Raw genomic sequence first — 17,070 nt, 5'->3', positions numbered from 1 at the left:
ATTTTAGTTATTGTATTGTTCATCTCTGTTTGTTCTTTAGTTCTTCTAGATCTCTGTTAAACATTTCTTGTATTTTCTTAACCCGTGCTTCCATTCTATTTCCGAGATTCTGTATCATCTTTACTATCATTACTCTGAATTCTTTTTCAGGTAGTTTGCCTATTTCCTCTTCATTTATTTGGTCTTGTAGGTTTTTACCTTGCTCCTTCATCTGTAACATATTTTTTTGTCATCTCTTTTTTTTTTTTTTATGAGTGGGATTGTGTTCCTTTTTTACTGGTTGTTTTCCCTGAGGCTTCCAATACTGGAGTTTGTATGCTATTGGGTAGAGCTGGGTCTTGGTGCTGAGGTGAGGACCTCTGTGAGACCTCACTCCGATGAATATTGCCTGGGGTCTGAGGTTCTCTGTTAGTTCAGTGGTTTGATCTCGGAGATCCCACCACAGGAGCTTCCTCCCAACCCTGGGCTCACGAACCAAGATCCTGCAAGCCGTGTGGGGTGAAAAAAAAAAAAAAAGAGAACAGTAGCAAAGTAAAAAATAAAATTAGACTAGGAAAGTAACAGATATATTAGAAAGAATGTAAAAATAAAAATATAGATGAATCAACAACCGGAAGGTACATCAGTAACACAAAAGTGAAAAAAGAGGAGGAGGGGAAAGAAAAAAAAAGGGGAGGGGGAAGGCCTTGGCTGTGGAGGGCAGGGCCTAAGCAAGGGCGAGGTTTGGGCATTGGGCAGGGCCAATGCTTAGGACCCTCAGGTCTGGAAAAGGCCCTGGGGGCTGTGGGGGGTGGTGGGGCTTAGGCTCAAGGAACAGAAGCGGCCCAGGTGTGCCCCCCACCCCTGGTCTCAGAGGGCAGGGGACTTCACCTGGGAGCCCAGCAGGCTTCCTGGGCTCGAGTGGGCAGGGCAAATGCCCTCCTCTCCTCTCCTGCTCCTCCGGTCTGGGGTCTGGGAGGGCCCCTCCCGCCTGCCTCTCCTCATCTCCCCTGCCTCCCTCCTATGCCCCCAGGACCAGTGCGGTCTGGGGAGGGGGGCCTTGGATGGCAGGGGACCAGCCTGGAAGCTCAGCAGGCTCCTCGTTGTTTTTCTGTTTTTCTGTTTTCTGTTTTTTGTTTTGAACAACCACAAACAGCGTTCATAAATCCGCGTTTCCAACACAGATTTATTTTAAATTTTGAAATGTGTCTCTTTTATATGAACATGGGAATGAGGAAAAGATAGTATTGCCAAAGCAATATTAGCAAGTATTGTGAAGGGGTAGGAGCTTCAAACACAGTGACAATTACTTAGTAGTGACTCTTATCTCTAAACAATATCCTTTAGTTATATACAAGGTTATCAGGTACTTGCAGAAATTTAGAATTGCAACTTCATAACCAACCCTCATGTGTAATTCTAAAAGAGAAATACCAAAGTCACACATTTTTTCTGGAAAATCTTGGTTTCTTTTCTTTAAAAATTTATTTCTAACTAATATTATTTTTATCAAAACCAAAGAAAATACCCCACAGTTCTTAAAGAAAACGTCTATTTTCTTGCCAGTTGGGAAAAATAAGTTATTATAGCACATGTATTGTAACATAATCCACCCTATTACATATGCACAGCATTGAGATCACAGGTGTACTGCTGATTTTAGTCTGCCACAATTTATACTATTGGTGCTTTATTTGAGGCGCTTTATATCATGAGAAGGCATACTGGAGCATCACTGGCTTTTGGAAACATTCTTTTCTATTATGGTAATGCAATAGTTTGCTACAGATGGAAAACCAAAGTTTTCTCTATGGTATGGTGATAGTATGAACTATCCAATATTTGGATATTGATTGATATCCAAATCCAGCTGCAACACTATTTAGAAAGATTATGTGAATATAAGACCAACTAATGATATTACATTTATTCATTTTGTTTTACCATGATGATATTCTAAGCAGAGTTCTCAAGGCAATGGAACTATGCAGAAAAAGTCTTTTATTGTTGTGAGTTGAGATTTTTGGTTGTTTTTGTTTTTCTAAAGCAGATTTTATGGATTTTTTAAAAAATTTTATTTTATATTGGAGTATAGTTGATTAACAATGTTGTGTTAGTTTCAGGTGTACAGCAAAGTGATTCAGTTATACATATACATGTATCTATTCTTTTTCATGTTTTTTTTTCCCACTTAGGTTATTACAGAGTATTGAGCAGAGTTCCCTGTGCTATACAGTCGGTCCTTGTTGGTTATCTATTTTAAATGTAGCAGTATGTACATGTCAATCCCAAACTCACAATCAAGTTGAGACTTTTGAAACAGCCTCAGTTTCATGAAATTTTTTTTTACAAAAGTGAAACATCAAAAGCAAGCTTATTTTTATGGGAATAACAACAAAAGAGGCACTAAATGTTGATCAGATAGCCTCATGATAGTCTATCCACAAGTAATCCTGATTTGTTTGTCTGGTCATTTTCTCTGCTTAAAGTTCATTAACATTATTGCCACCTCTGTTTATAGTTATTGCTAAATGCAGCCCACAGGCCAGCTGGTGATGAGGGGAAGCCCTTTTATTCTAGAATGTTTAATTATCTCTTTCAGCCTGGGAAAGTATGGGCAAAGAGATAGTGAGCTTTAGTGTGAGAACAATTGAACGAAGTTCTATTTAGTCTGATGCTTTTCCTCAGTTGTAAAATTGATCCTCTTAATCAATACTGTAGAGAGAAAAAGAGGTAATCCCACAGAGAAGTGGGGTGGAAAATGATAAAATTCAATGAGACTTAACAGGAGCACCACAATTTTTAAGTGACATAAATTCCAAGAATAGCTCTGTTCATGACTACTTTTAAATACAAGTAAAATAAGCAAACACAATATGAATGATTTTCGCTTTTAACTTAGTCACCTCCTTGGTTCTGTCTCTTAAGTAATCAAGGTCATCTAAACAAGCATTCACTTGGTAGAATTGTGTAAGAGTTGACAAGGTACATTGTTAGAATTACCTATATGAGTCTACTTATAAAAGTTCAATAAAAACACAGTACGTGTACACATTAGGGCTGGCATCAAAGTGCAAAGCACTGAAAATGAAACCCTCAAAAGCCATCTCCATGATGGCTATTACACAGTTTCAGCCTGCCTGGGGCAGTGGTCCTTACAGGGGATGTAAGAATTTGAAGTCTATCCATATTGGAGGTTTGTAGATATACTGACATGTTTGGCAAATTCAGTATCCCCTGACTAAAGCCCCAAGGATGGGACAAAGACGTTTCTAAGAGCCAGAGGTCACCATGAGAACGTTAGGAGTTGGCAGGGTCACCAGACTTAGGATCAGGGTCTGAATGCTGGGTGTGAAGGGAATGGGGAGGAGAGTCTGATGAGGAACGGCATTGGTTTCCAGTGCAGTGAGCTGAATACACTTGGCCACAACCCTTCTCAGTCCCCAGACAGCATGAACTTCTGGCAAACTGGAAAGCGCTAGATGGATAGGATAGCGTCCGCTGTTGGGGCCGATCCACTTGCTGATGGCTGGACACTGGAAGAGGAGGATGTTTCTTTACTGGTCTGAGATAATGATGAGATGAAAAGATGTGGAAACCAGAAAACTGATAGAGGCCTTAAGTCCCCAGGGGCAACAGAAGCCAAGGGTTCCCACAGTGGTGACCCCAGAAAGAATGGGTAGCAGCCTCAATGCCTGAAAGGGAGAGGGGAGTGAGACAGCTGCAGCTGAGAGACCACTGTGCTGACTCTGATTCTGTGGTTTGGTTTATGCATGATAACCTTCTCCCCAAGCCCCATTATTCTGAGAGAATTTGAACAGACAAAGAAAGAAGTTTGAGTGTCTTGGTAAATGAAGACTACCAATTCAGTAGAAAACTACTGGTAGGGACCAAATTTTGTCTAGCACCTTCAAGTTAATTTTGTTTAAACACCACTTCTTGACCTGTTCCTGGCCCCTTGCTTTATCTTTTGCCTGCTTCTTTGCAGTCTCCTATAAGCCTGATGTTGAATACAGCCCCTTTTGCATTTTCATTGGCTTTCTGGCTCTGTTCTTAATTTTTAGATTACGTCTGAACCCTATCCCAGAATTCAATTTAAATTTGTCCTATCGTTTTGGTGGGTGGATTTGCCAAAATAATATGAGCCAGAGTTTTACAATCAGCAGTAATGATTAAATAGGTCTATGAAGGAAGCTTAGGACAAATGGCTCGTGGATTGTAAGAGTTTTTAGTGAAGAAGGCAAGATTAATCAACTGTAACCATATAACTGAAGGCAAATCCAACACTCAAGGTTTTTACAGAGGTCTTAGAAACTCGCAGGCCTAAAAGGCAATGAAAGGTTAGAGTTTTCTGGTACCTCTTTGTCCTCGTCTAGTTCTATATTCAAAGGGTTACCATTTTAAAAAAGCAGTTGGAAGGATGGATTAGGGACAGTAGGATGAGCTGAGTGGGATCCTGTGAGAGATGCTCCTGGGCAGAAGTGAAGATACTGATCTCATTTTCCAGAATCACATTTCTCAGAAGGTCAGGTACTTGATGGGCAGAGCTCCAGGCCCAGCCATTGGCGACAGTGATAATACCACAGTTTATGTCCTATGGAATTTCTCTCAGTCATCTCCAACAATCAACAGAGGAAGAAAAGACTGCAAGAGAAAGAAATGACTCTAATTTATGGAAGCCAAAGACCACAGGGTACTAGCCTCTGAGCATCTGGTGTGTGGAGGGCCAGAGGTACCAACCAGATACACTGGGACACCAGGGGAACTCTCAGATTACAACCCAGGGGCTCCCTGGCCTGTCACTCTATCCCTGACTTCTTTACACATGTGATGGCCTGTAGATGCCTGGTCTCCATGGGGTGATGAAGTCAAACGAAGTATTCTATTCTATAGTACAGAATAGTCTATTACATCCCAGGAGACCTGGCCTCTAACCTTGACTTATCCACTGACTTTAAGTCACTCTTTTCCTCTGGCCCTCAGTTTCCTCATCTTTTTTAGAAGAATTTGAGTCTAGGTGATTTCTGACATTTCTTCCAAAACTGTGGATCTTTCACTTTATCTTTTGAGAAAAATCTTGCTGAGTGCCATTCTGTGCCTACATGATGATGCCTCTGTCTTAAGCCCTTCTTATGTCTCAACCAAGGTCCACCAGGTTCTGTTTACTCAGTGTCCTCTTTGAATCAACACTGTCCTGGTCCATTCCTGCCTCATCTAAGACAGAACAACGTAGGATGAAGAGCATTTATTTTATATGTGTATGTCCTTTTGGAGAATTCAGTTTTGAACTACAAAGTCAGCAAATATTTTGTTGTGGGCAAGTCAGCTTGTTTTTTAATAGAACAGGAAGGTTTCTCATAAAAGATGATTCAAAATTCCTGCAAGCCTTAATGATCTATGCACTTAAAGTCATCATAAATGAACTATGTGAAAAAATACTTGAAAATGAATGATACAGTATTGTCAGGAAACACTAATCTCAGTGCTCATACTTAAATTCAATGAGTTTAATACTTCTCTTTCTTTTTCTACAACTGCTTTTGTGTATTTGATTAGAGGAAATAGTTTGTAACATTTCAAAACCTTTTAATTCACACAATATCCTCTCAATAATGGTAACAAATTTTGATTTTGCAAACTGCTTCTAAGTAAGCCACTTAACCTCACTGATCTTTTCCTCATCTGTAAATTGAAGAGGTTGAAATGGCTAATCTTGAAGGTACCTTCCAGTTTACAGATGTTATGATCTGGTGTTGCTTCTCATTTATTGTATACAGTGAGAACAACTATTTTAGCAGCCAGGCACAAGAGAAAACCTAGTGATAATGGCTTCAACAGGGGTCTAATTAGGGCTTTTAGATATAAATTCAACTTATGCTAAGGTCTTTCTCATGAGACTTGGTTGGATGGTGGCTTTAAGGAATATTACTAAGCTTGGGTGAATCCCAGTGCACCTTTATTTCATGGAGCCAATATTTTTGCTTTACAATAGAGTCATACTAACTTATTGTTATAAGTTCACAGTGTAGAAAGACTTTGACAATGGGGAATATTTTTTTAAAGGGAGAATGCTGAATATATTTTGCATAGGGTTACATAATTTTAGAGACAGAAGGGATCCTGGAAAATTTATGCTGACTTAACTTGTATAGGAGCAATGCTAAAAATAAGGCAATATATGGACCTGATTCATTAATTGGAAGATTTTATATGGAGAATTTTTTAGCAGAAAGGAGTATTTGAGGACTAAATAATAAAAGTGAACTTGTTTCCAAGATAAAACAATTGTCCCCATCATTCTTGACTAATGTCATGTAGAGAAATAAGCAGCAAAACTGAAAACAATTTTGAAAATTGTGTAGATTAATATTTTAAATATCATATGCTGTGAACATTAGGTCTGTAAAACCCCATTGCTCAAAAATGGGCACTGTATTCAAATAAATTGGGGAAACAAAATTAAGTCATATTTTAACTATAGAATTTTTAGGAGCCTTAGTATTCTAGTTTGTATTATATACTGCTGGTCTCCAAGAGAGGGATACAGAACACAGTTCTGTTGAATAAATGTTTGAATCAGGGAACCTTTAAGAATTTTGATATAGATTAAAATATAACTTAATAATTATAAAGAGAGGGTATCAGTATAAAATTTTAAATTCTACTATGTGTTATAAAACATTCAGCTTAAAAATATTAGTGGTTTGAGTTACTTGTGCAAATGTGTCTGTTTGTTAACTAACAATCACTTGGGCAAATATTTAGAACAACTTTTGTGACAATGCCACTTGCCTTTGATGTTCTGATCTGTCTCCCAGAGTTACATTTTCAGTTTTCCCTCTCTTCTGAGCTTTAGGTACACTTTTTAACTTACACTCGGGCCCTCAACAGTGAAAGCGCAGAGTCCTAACCACTGGGCCACCAGGGAATTCCCTTAACTTCTTAGTATCTGAACTGAATATGACCCAACCTAGATTCTTCATCCATTGCCCACCTTCCTCTTCATGCACCTTCTTCTTCTTTTTTTTTAAAATATTTATTTATTTATTTGGCTGCGCTGGGTCTTAGTTGCGGCACGCGGGATCTTCATTGTAGCATGCAGACTCTTAGTTGTGGCATGCACGTGGGATCTAGTTCCCTGACCAGGGACGGAACCTGCGCCCCCTGCATTGGGAGCACGGAGTCTTAACCACTGGACCACCAGGAAAGTCCCCTTCATGAACCTTCTTCAGCATGGCACATCTCAGTAAATATGATGCACTTTGTCCTATATGTCAGAAATCTGGGGGCCATTCTTCTCACGGATTACTACCAAATAATTACTAAATCCTGTTAATTTGACCTTCTAAGGCTCTCTTGAATCCATCCCATTCTTTCTGTCTCTGCTGCCAACAAGTTTAGATTAAGGTACTGACCTCCTTCCTATGCACAAGTGTAATAACCTCCTAATTATCTCTCCAGTATACTTTTCCAAGTTCTTTTTCTTATTGTCATATTGATAAACACTTGAAACACAAATGCCATCATACCTCTCCCTCGCTCAAAATAAGTTAGTTTGAAGAATAGGATTTTTTCTATAATAAAATCATAGAAAAATGGGTAACAGTTCTGGCAGGTTTTCAAAAAAAAATAACACAAAGTGACACAGTCTTGAAGAGGATCCAGTGCTCATTTTGACAATTTCCTGAAACCGGAAGAACTCTAGTTTTTCTTTATTGTTGGTCAGTGAGTTTCCTAAGATATCATCAAATTTAGGGAAAAATTTTAGGCAGAATTTAGGGGACAAAAAAAACGTTAAATTATCTAACATTAACTATTCTGTAGTAATAGGAGTGCCCTGTGTTCTCATTACTGCTTCACCAGATAATTCCGTCTTTACTCAGCTACTGAACTGTTATGAGGATAGAGAGAGGAAGAAGAGGAGCTAATTGTTTTGCTGGGCTATTCTATTATCCTTTATCTATTATCACGTATCTATTGTGGAGATTAGCTGTCTTGTTTTTTTTTTTTTTTTTAAATCATCTATGAGGTCACTGTGAGGGCTCTGTTGACCAGACCATGGTGCTGAGTCCCTTCGACCAAAGCCACATGGACCCAAGCCCGTTCTCTAATTAAATATCAATCATTATTTTAGGAATGCCTCCTTGGTGAGACATCCCTTCCAGCGGTAATGAATCATAAAGCACAAAGAAGACAGTTAAAGGAGTAACTAGTGAATCTGCATGGTCCTCTTAAAGGGAAAGTGAAAAACTCATTTTAGCGAGATATGAGATTAAACTTCACAATTGATCATTTAAATGATTTCCCTTACTGAGGAAGCCAAGGAAGTTTCATATAACAAAATGAGCTAATCTCTCATAGTATGTTTTAACTAAAAAATAAATAAAGTGAGCAAGTTGGTAATGTGTTATTTTAATGGCTTATGTGACTTTTATTCATGAGTTCCCTGAAGACTTTTTGTAACCTGGAAGCAGTCATTTGTTTGTGAAAATGTTAAAGAGTTAAGATGTTTATTGTTTCATATAATATCCTCTTTGAGATGAAAATTAAAAAGTTGTGTTATTTATTTAATCTTAAGTTGTGCTATAATATTTTTCTCTGAACATGTTATTGCACTAATGATTCTGATAGTATCATTAATTATGCTGTTGATTGTAATCATCTTGATTATCCTTACATCTTTTAAGGTTTTTTTTTCACATATTAAAGGCATTTCTTTTTTTTTTTTTTTTTTTCTGGTTGCGCCGGGTCTGAGTTGCGGCTGGCGGGCTCCTTAGTTGTGGCATGCGAACTCTTAGTTGCGGTATGCATGTGGGATCTAGTTCCCTGACCAGGGATCAAACCTGGGCCCCTGCATTGGGAACCCGGAGTCTTAACCGCTGCACCACCACAGAAGTCCCTTAAAGGCATTTCTAAACCATGTATTTCTGTTGTTTGAAGAAAGTTAAGTTGCTATTTCATCTCTGATTTATGATTCTATAATCTCTCATGTGTCCACTGACATTTTGGCACAATGCTGCACTGGCATGATTTGCTTAATGAGTGTGATGTAATGGGGCTAAGAGGGAAAGAAAAAATACTGCAGGTACTTCTGGAGGATTTCTTAAAACCAGCTCAAGCCTGATTATTAAAAAGGAATTAGACTGAAGCTTGTATTGCCAAAGGGCATTAGGGAACTCACATTATGTAATTAATGTGTTTATGCTGATCAAATTAACCAGAGCACAGAGTAATCCGTAATAGGGATGAAAAGTTATATTTTTTAAAAAGCTTGTCAAATTGAATGAGGCATAACAGGTTTTCTCTGAAGTAGTGTTTTGGCCATCAAAGTCAGTTATATGTTATCTTATATGTAAATTTAATTTCCTTCTGGAAATTCTAACAAGAATTGCAAGCTCTGATTTGTCTAAAAATATGTATCAGTGGTTTATTATAGATTGTATAATATACTCTATAATATAAATTGTATAATTGTAGAAAAATAAGTAAAAAGCAGATGCAAATGTCTTGTCTAGCTTACTTACTGCTCTCAGGCAGGTAGTCATAGCCACAGCACTTACTGGATTTTTTCCTATTATTTTAATAAAAATTTCTTCCTATTACAGAAATGTTCAAGTTAGAAATTTTAGAAAATATAGAAATACCCACCCATGTACACACACACACATGTGCACACACACACACACACAAATACAAATCATTTAAAATTCAGTTTCTTAAAGATAACAATTTTTTCTCCTATCCTTTTGTTTAGTTTGAAGTGTATGTTTCAACCTTTTGGGATCCTACATGCATGCCTTTTTATCTTTCCTTTTAAACTCAATATGTTAACATTTCTTTACATCTTTAAAAAAGTTTTATTTTGGAATGATTTTAGAGTTACATGAAAGTTGTAAAAATAGTACTTTTTCTGTGTACTCTGTACCCAGCTTCCCCCAGTGATAACATTTTATATAACCAGAGTACAATGATCAAAAGCTGGAATTGACCTTGGTACAATACTGTTGACTAAAGATCTCATTCGGATTTTGCTAGTTTTTACACACACTCTTTGTGTATGTTTTGTGAAATTTTATCTTCAGTGTAGCTTCTATTTGCATTTCTTTTATGGTAAATGAAGTAAATATCTTTTCATAAGGTTAAACATCATTTTTACAGTTTTATGTGAATTGTCTGTTCATGTATTTTGCCCATATTTCTGATTTTCAGATGACTCACCTCAAATTTTAAGAGTTATTAAAATGGTAGGGAATTCGCTCTTTATTTTTGATATATGTTGCAAGTATTTTACCCAGTTTGTTGTTTGTGTTTTGACTAATAACAGCTTTATTGAAATGTAGTTTACATACCATATGATTCACCCATTTAAAGTGCATGTCAGTATTTTTTAGTGTATTCATGGAGTTGTGCAACCATCACCACAATTAATTTTAGAACATTTTTATCACCCCCCCCCTCAAAAAAAAACATGGCCATTAGCAGTCTCTCTCAATTTCCTCCCCAAAACTCCCAGCCTTACCCAACCACCAACTTTCCTTCTGGCATTAAAGATTTGCCTATTCTGGAAATTCCTCCTTAATTCTTTAATTAATCTTGTACAATACGGTGTTTTCAAATGGCTGCCTTGTATTCCATGGTAGTCTTGCTTCAATATTTATTTAAGGCATCAATGATTATTAAATATTTAGATCATATTCCAAATTTTCACATTAAAAATGATACATTAAATTAACATCCTAATGGATTTCTGTTCATGTCCTAAAGATAAATTTTAAGAAATCAAATTGTTTGGTTAAAGTGTAGGCACACTTTTAATGCTTTTGTCACATTTTGCCCCGTCATTTTGAAAGATATTTCCAGTTTAAACTCTTTTCAGCAGTGGATGATAGTCCTTTAACCTTTACCAAAAACTAGAATTAGAGATAAAAAAAAAAAAATAGTATCTTATTTGAAAGGTGCTTCTAACTCTTTGATTAACAGGGATTCTAAACTTTTCTTCCCCACATTTATTGGATATTTTTATTTTTCTCATGATGGAATGCCTGTTCACGCTCTTTGCCCCTTTAAAATTGAAATGATTGCCTCTTATTGATCCCAAAGAGTTGTTCATATGTAAAATAACAGATTTTCTGTTATGTATGTTGCCAATTTCTCTCTGCACTAGTTGCCTCTCTTTTAATTTTGTTTTTGCTCTTTATGTTGTATAGATCGTAAAATATTTATAATTATCTTTATCAATTTTCTATACCTGAAGAAATGTTTTTCTAATTCTTTGATTCATTCTCTTTTACCCATTAATATATGTGGAACTTACTGACTTGCCATGAATATTAGGTGGAACTCTGTTTCTCCAGTTAATTAACCAATTTTGCCATATGTGTTTTGTAGAAGGCAATGGTCATGCATTTCAGCCCAAATATGCACTATTCCTACTTGGAAAACACATCAGTGAAAATTGTTTCGGGTCTTCCCATCCCATAAACACTGAAATTTATCTTATACATTTGCTACTGCTTAAAGTTATTGAAATCATTACATCACTAAACATTTACTAATTTAGGATCTCATATATTTTTGTTTTTCCTTTTGGCTCCCAGTCTATAATTAGAACACAGATCATCTTGGTCCCACAAAAAATCAAGAGAAGGATTAGTACTAAAAATAGTGTTGATTGTCATTTTCTAAATCAGTCATCTTAAGTGTTACTGACTTTAGTCATTGCTGTTTGAAATTTACCCAGCACATCTCCCCACCTGCTTTTCACCTGTGGGGAAAGCAAAGCAAAACAATATGGACCAAAAAAAAAAAAAAAAAAAATCAACCTTCTCCTACCATCTTGTCCTTAGGAGCAGATCTGATAGCCAAACTGAAGAAGCAGAGCTGTTCTACATCTGGTCTAGCCATTTATTTTCTTTTCCTTTTTTTAAAAAAATTTATTTTATTGTAGTAAGAACACTTAACATGAGAGCTACACACTTAACAGAACTTTAAAGTGTATAGCCATGGACTCTGAGGGATTTAAGCTGGACTGTCAGTTTGAAAATATCTCAGTATCATTAGTATTGTGAGTCTTTTTAGTGCTAATCTCAATTCATATCCGATGCTTTTATTTAACCGGATATAAATTTAGACTCGGGTAATGCAAATTTTGAAATTTAAAATTCCTATCCTTTTTTCAGTGTTTCCTTTCTGCTTTCTTTTGCTCACCTATCTTCCTCTTCTTAAGAAAATATTTTATTGGTGATGTGAAATGAATCCTCTTCAAGGATTTCAAGGAAAAAAAATATTTACCTCTGTAATTAGAGTTAACCACCTTTTAAAAAATTAATTAATTATTTTATTTTTGGCTGCGTTGCGTCTTCGTTGCTGCACGCAGGCTTTCTCTAGTTGCAGTGATCGGGGGGCTACTGTTCATTGAGGTGCGCGGGCTTCTCATTGTGGTGGCTTGTTGTGGAGCACGGGCTCTAGGCGCACAGGCTTCAGTAGTTGTGGCATGCGGGCTCAGTAGTTGTGGCTTGTGGGCTCTAGAGTGCAGGCTCAGTAGTTGTGGCGCTCGGGCTTAGTTGCTCCGTGCCATGTGGGATCTTCCTGGATCAGGGCTCGAACCTGTGACACCCTTGCATTGGCAGGCAGATTCTTAACCACTGCACCACCAGGGAAGTCCCGCCACCTGTTTTTTTTTTTTTTTTTTTTAAGCATTATTATTATTATTATTTTTATTTTTATTTTTATGGCTGTGTTGGGTCTTCGTTTCTGTGCGAGGGCTTTCTCTAGTTGTGGCAAGTGGGGGCCACTCTTCATCGCGGTGCGCGGGCCTCTCACTGTCGCGGCCTCTCTTGTTGCAGAGCACAGGCTCCAGACGCACAGGCTCAGTAATTGTGGCTCACGGGCCCAGTTGCTCCGCGGCATGTGGGATCTTCCCAGACCAGGGCTCGAACCCGTGTCCCCTGCATTGGCAGGCAGACTCCCAACCACTGCGCCACCAGGGAAGCCCGCGCCACCAGGGAAGCCCGCGCCACCTGTTTTTTAACATTAGAAGATTTGACAATGCAATCTTACCTTTGTCATTTACAATCCCTGGGATTTCAAGGCAATTACTTAACCTTTCTGATCCTATTTTCCTAATCAATAAAATGGATTGAAAACAGCTAATCTTTTAAGGTGGCAGTGAGGATTAACTGAGGTACTTCAGTTAAATTATAAGAAAAATTAGGTGATTACTTGTGCCTGGGATGTTGCTAGGGTATTACGATATTAGGAAGGTAAGAACTTAGCCCTTAAGAAATTTTAGGACAAATAAAGAATATAGAAAGATAGTCTGAGGGTTTGAAAAAGACTGGTTCTAAGAGGCCAATGTAGTTTCAATTTCATTATTTCTGCTAATAATATAATGAAAAAAGTCTCTTGCCATCCTATTTGAATGTCTGTTTTTTGAATGAAGAACTTTAGTTCTATTGATCTAATGTGGGAAGGCCAAGCTTCTCAAATAGCCTGTGCTATTTATAAAATAAGCACCCCCCCCAAAAAAGTTTAAGAATAGCTGATTCTGCACTTGTGAGTTTATCTCACTTGGGTAAGGAAACTGAGAACCAGAGATTTGAGGTGACTTTCTCAGGGTTTAGTGATAAGAACAGGGCTAGGTTCAGGTTCCCATTTGTTTTATATATTATAACACATTTCCAGTTACACCAAAATCGCTGAATTTTTTTTTTCTGTCAGAAACACTATTAAGATAATGAGGTCATACTTTTTCAGGTAAATAATACAATTTAAAAAAATTACAGAGAAAGGTCTTCTCCATGAATAGGGCTAATTTTCAGCATTTGTTTACTTTTTAATACATACCAGTGAACTCTAGTCATTTGAAGTATAGATTCAAATGGGAGGCTATAATCAGAAATAATTTGAACTCCACATATTAGAGATACCTTGAGAGTAAGTGGCAGTTCTGTGTAAAAAAACAGTCTTTGTTGTTAAGAAAAATTATGCACAAAAATTCTCTTTATAACTATTTTTTAACCAAATGCAATTGTAATAACATAAAAATGACAGAGGAATATAGCCTATATTGTGATCTAGTCTAAAGATTTATACTACCAAAGCAATATACAGATTCAATTAAATCCCTATCATTATTCCAATGGCATTTTTTCACAGAAATAGAATGAACATTCCTAAAATTTGTATGAAACCATGAAAGACCCCGAATAGCCAAAGCAGTGTTGGGAAAGAAGAGCAATGCTGGAGGCATGATGCTCTCTGATTTCAAACTATATTACAAATCTATATAATTAAAACAATATGTTGTTGGCATAAAAACAGACACATAGATCAATAGACCACAGTAGAGAGCCCAGAAGTAAATCCATGCATGTATATTAACTGATTTACAACAAAGGAGCCAAGAATATACAATGGGGAAATTATAGTCTCTTCAATAAATGGTGTTGGGAAAACTAGACAGCCATATGCAAAAGAATGAAACTGGATCACTATCTTACACCATACACAAAAATAAACTGAAGCCATAAAACTCTTAGGAAACACATAGGCTGTAAGTGCCTTAACATCAGTCCTGGACATGATTTTTTTTGGATTTGACACCAAAAGCAAAAATAAATGAGACTATAACAAACTAAAAAGCTTCTGCATAGCAAAGGAAACCATCAACAAAATGAAAAGGCAACCTACGAATGAGAAAAGGTATTCGCAAATCATATATCTGATAAGAGGCTAATATCCAAAATATATGAAGAACTCATAGGACTCAAAGCAAAAAACCAAACAATTCAATTTAAAAATGGCAAAAGACCTGAATATATTTTTTTCCCAAGAAGATATGGAGATAGCAAACAGTCACGTAAAAAGATGCTCTACATCATTAATCATCAAGGAAATGCAAATCAAGACCACAATGAGATATTATCTCACTCCTTTTAGAATGGCTATTGTCAAAAAGACTAAAAATAAAAAAATATTTAAGAGAATGTGGAGAAAGGGCACCCTCATGTACTGTTGATGGAATTGTAAATTGGTATAGCCACCATGAAAAAGAAGTCTGGAGTTTCCTCAAAAAAATGAAAATAGAACTACCATATGATCCAGCAATTCCTCTTCTGGGTATTTGTCTGAAGAAAACAAAAACACTAATTCGAAAAGATATTTACAGCCCCATGTTCATTACATCATTATTTACAATAGCCAAGGTATGAAAACAAAGTATCATCAGTGGATGAATGGGTAAGGAAACTGTGATTGATATATACATATATAATATTCCATTATATATGGAATATTATTCAGCCATAAAAAAGAATAAAATCTTGCCATTGTGACAACATGGATGGACCTCGAGAGCATTATACTAAGTGAAATAACTCAGAAAGAGAAAGACAAATACCATATAATCTCTCTTATATGTGGAATCTAAAGAAAAAAGGAAAATAAACTTATGGATACAGAGAACAGATTAGTGGTTGCCAGAGGCATGGGGTGAAGGTTGGGAGAAATGGGTGAACTGTTTTTGTTTTTTTTTAGTTTGAATAAATTGAAATAAAAATTATTAAATTGTACCGCAATAAAGTAGAATTAACAAAAGATTAAGTTGAAATTTGACATCAGATTCACTGTTTACCAAATAGTTTAGTTTTCCTTATTCAGTCTCTTAGCTCCTTATAATTTGGGTTACTAGAAATGTAGCCCTTGGGAATAAAAACAAATAATAATTCTTTGAAAAATGTATAATGACATATTTACTTGCAAAATAGAACAATATATGATGAAATTTTTTATATCTATGGAAGGCACCTGCTTTCCACGGAGTTGAGCAGCAGCATTTTGTACACAGTGCTACCCAGATAGGAGTCCATATGGCGTTGTTCTGGGTTCCTGTCATGACTTAAGGGAAACTTTCATAATGTCCAGAGTCCTTGATGTCTTGAAAATGAAGGAGGAGGATGTCCTCAAATTCCTTGCAGCAGGAGCCCACTGAGCTGGCACCGACCTTGACTTCCAAATAAAACAGTACATCTGCAAAAGGAAAAGTGATGGCATCTTACATCATAAATCTGAAGAGAACCTGGAAGAAGCTTCTGCTGGCAACTCATGCCGTGTTGCCAGGGAAAACCTGGCTGGTGTCAGTGTCCTATCCTCCAGGAATACTGACCAGAGAGCTGGGCCGATGTTTGCTGCTGCCACTAAAGGTACTCGTATTGCTGGCTGTTTCACTTCTGGAACCTTCACTCACCAGATCCAGGCAGCCTTCTGGGAGCTGCTACTTCAGGTGGTTACTGATCTCAGGGCAGATCACCAGCCTCTCACAGGAGCGTCTTATGCTAACCTGCCCACCACTGCTCTGTGTAACACAGGTTCTCCTCTGCAGTTTGTGGACATTGCCATCCCAGGCAGCAACAAGGGAGCTCCCTCAGTGGGTCTGAGTTGGTGGATGCTGACGCAAGAAGTTCTGCACACACGCCTGCGTTACCATCTCCAAAGTAACATCCGTGGGAGGTCACACCGCATCTCTAGTTCTACAGAGACCCTGGAGACATTGAAAAGGAAGAGCGAGCCGCTGCTGAAAAGGCTGTGACCAAGGAGGAATTGTTCAGGGTGAATGGACTGTTCCAGCTCCTGAGTTAACTGCTACTCAACTGAGGTTGCAGAGGCGTCTGGAGATGCAGGTGTCCTGGGGCCTGGTCAGTGGTCTCTCTAGAAGATGGGGGCGCTCAGCCCACCACTGAAGACTGGTCTGCACTCCCACTGTTCAGGCCACTGAATGGGCTGAACATTCAGGGTGGCCTGAATGGGTGGCCACTCAGGAACAAGCCTGAGTGGCCTGAAGCTGTTTGTCCACACGTTTAAACAGAAAATGCAGATAAGGTTGACAGAAAATGTTTTCTTTAAAAAAAAGAAAAAGGAAGCCATGCACATGGAGAAAAAACAGCCCTGGACTTTCCGTGTCCTCTCACTCCTGAACAGAACTACAGTGCTCATTTGCCTTAGTCAATTGATTTTTATATTACTTTAAAATCGGAGGTGTTAACAGAAGCAGCTACATCTTCTCACATGTCCCACCTCATGCCAAGATTTTGA

At 37.5% G+C, this 17,070-nt stretch overlaps 1 pseudogene across 1 annotated transcript; it reads left to right on the top strand.

The window, feature by feature from the left end:
- Positions 1–3,461: 3,461 nt before the first annotated feature.
- On the top strand, positions 3,462–16,727 carry LOC309666452 (small ribosomal subunit protein uS2B pseudogene; annotated as a pseudogene). The gene is made up of 2 exons: positions 3,462–3,542; positions 16,004–16,727. The product of its transcript is annotated as a small ribosomal subunit protein uS2B pseudogene (transcript).
- Positions 16,728–17,070: the final 343 nt, after the last annotated feature.

The sequence above is a fragment of the Balaenoptera physalus genome, assembly GCF_965194825.1.
Source record: "Balaenoptera physalus genome assembly, chromosome: 8".
Classification (NCBI taxonomy): domain Eukaryota; kingdom Metazoa; phylum Chordata; class Mammalia; order Artiodactyla; family Balaenopteridae; genus Balaenoptera; species Balaenoptera physalus.
Note: the sequence above shows the minus strand (reverse complement) of the source record. Positions and strands in the feature narration are given on the sequence as shown.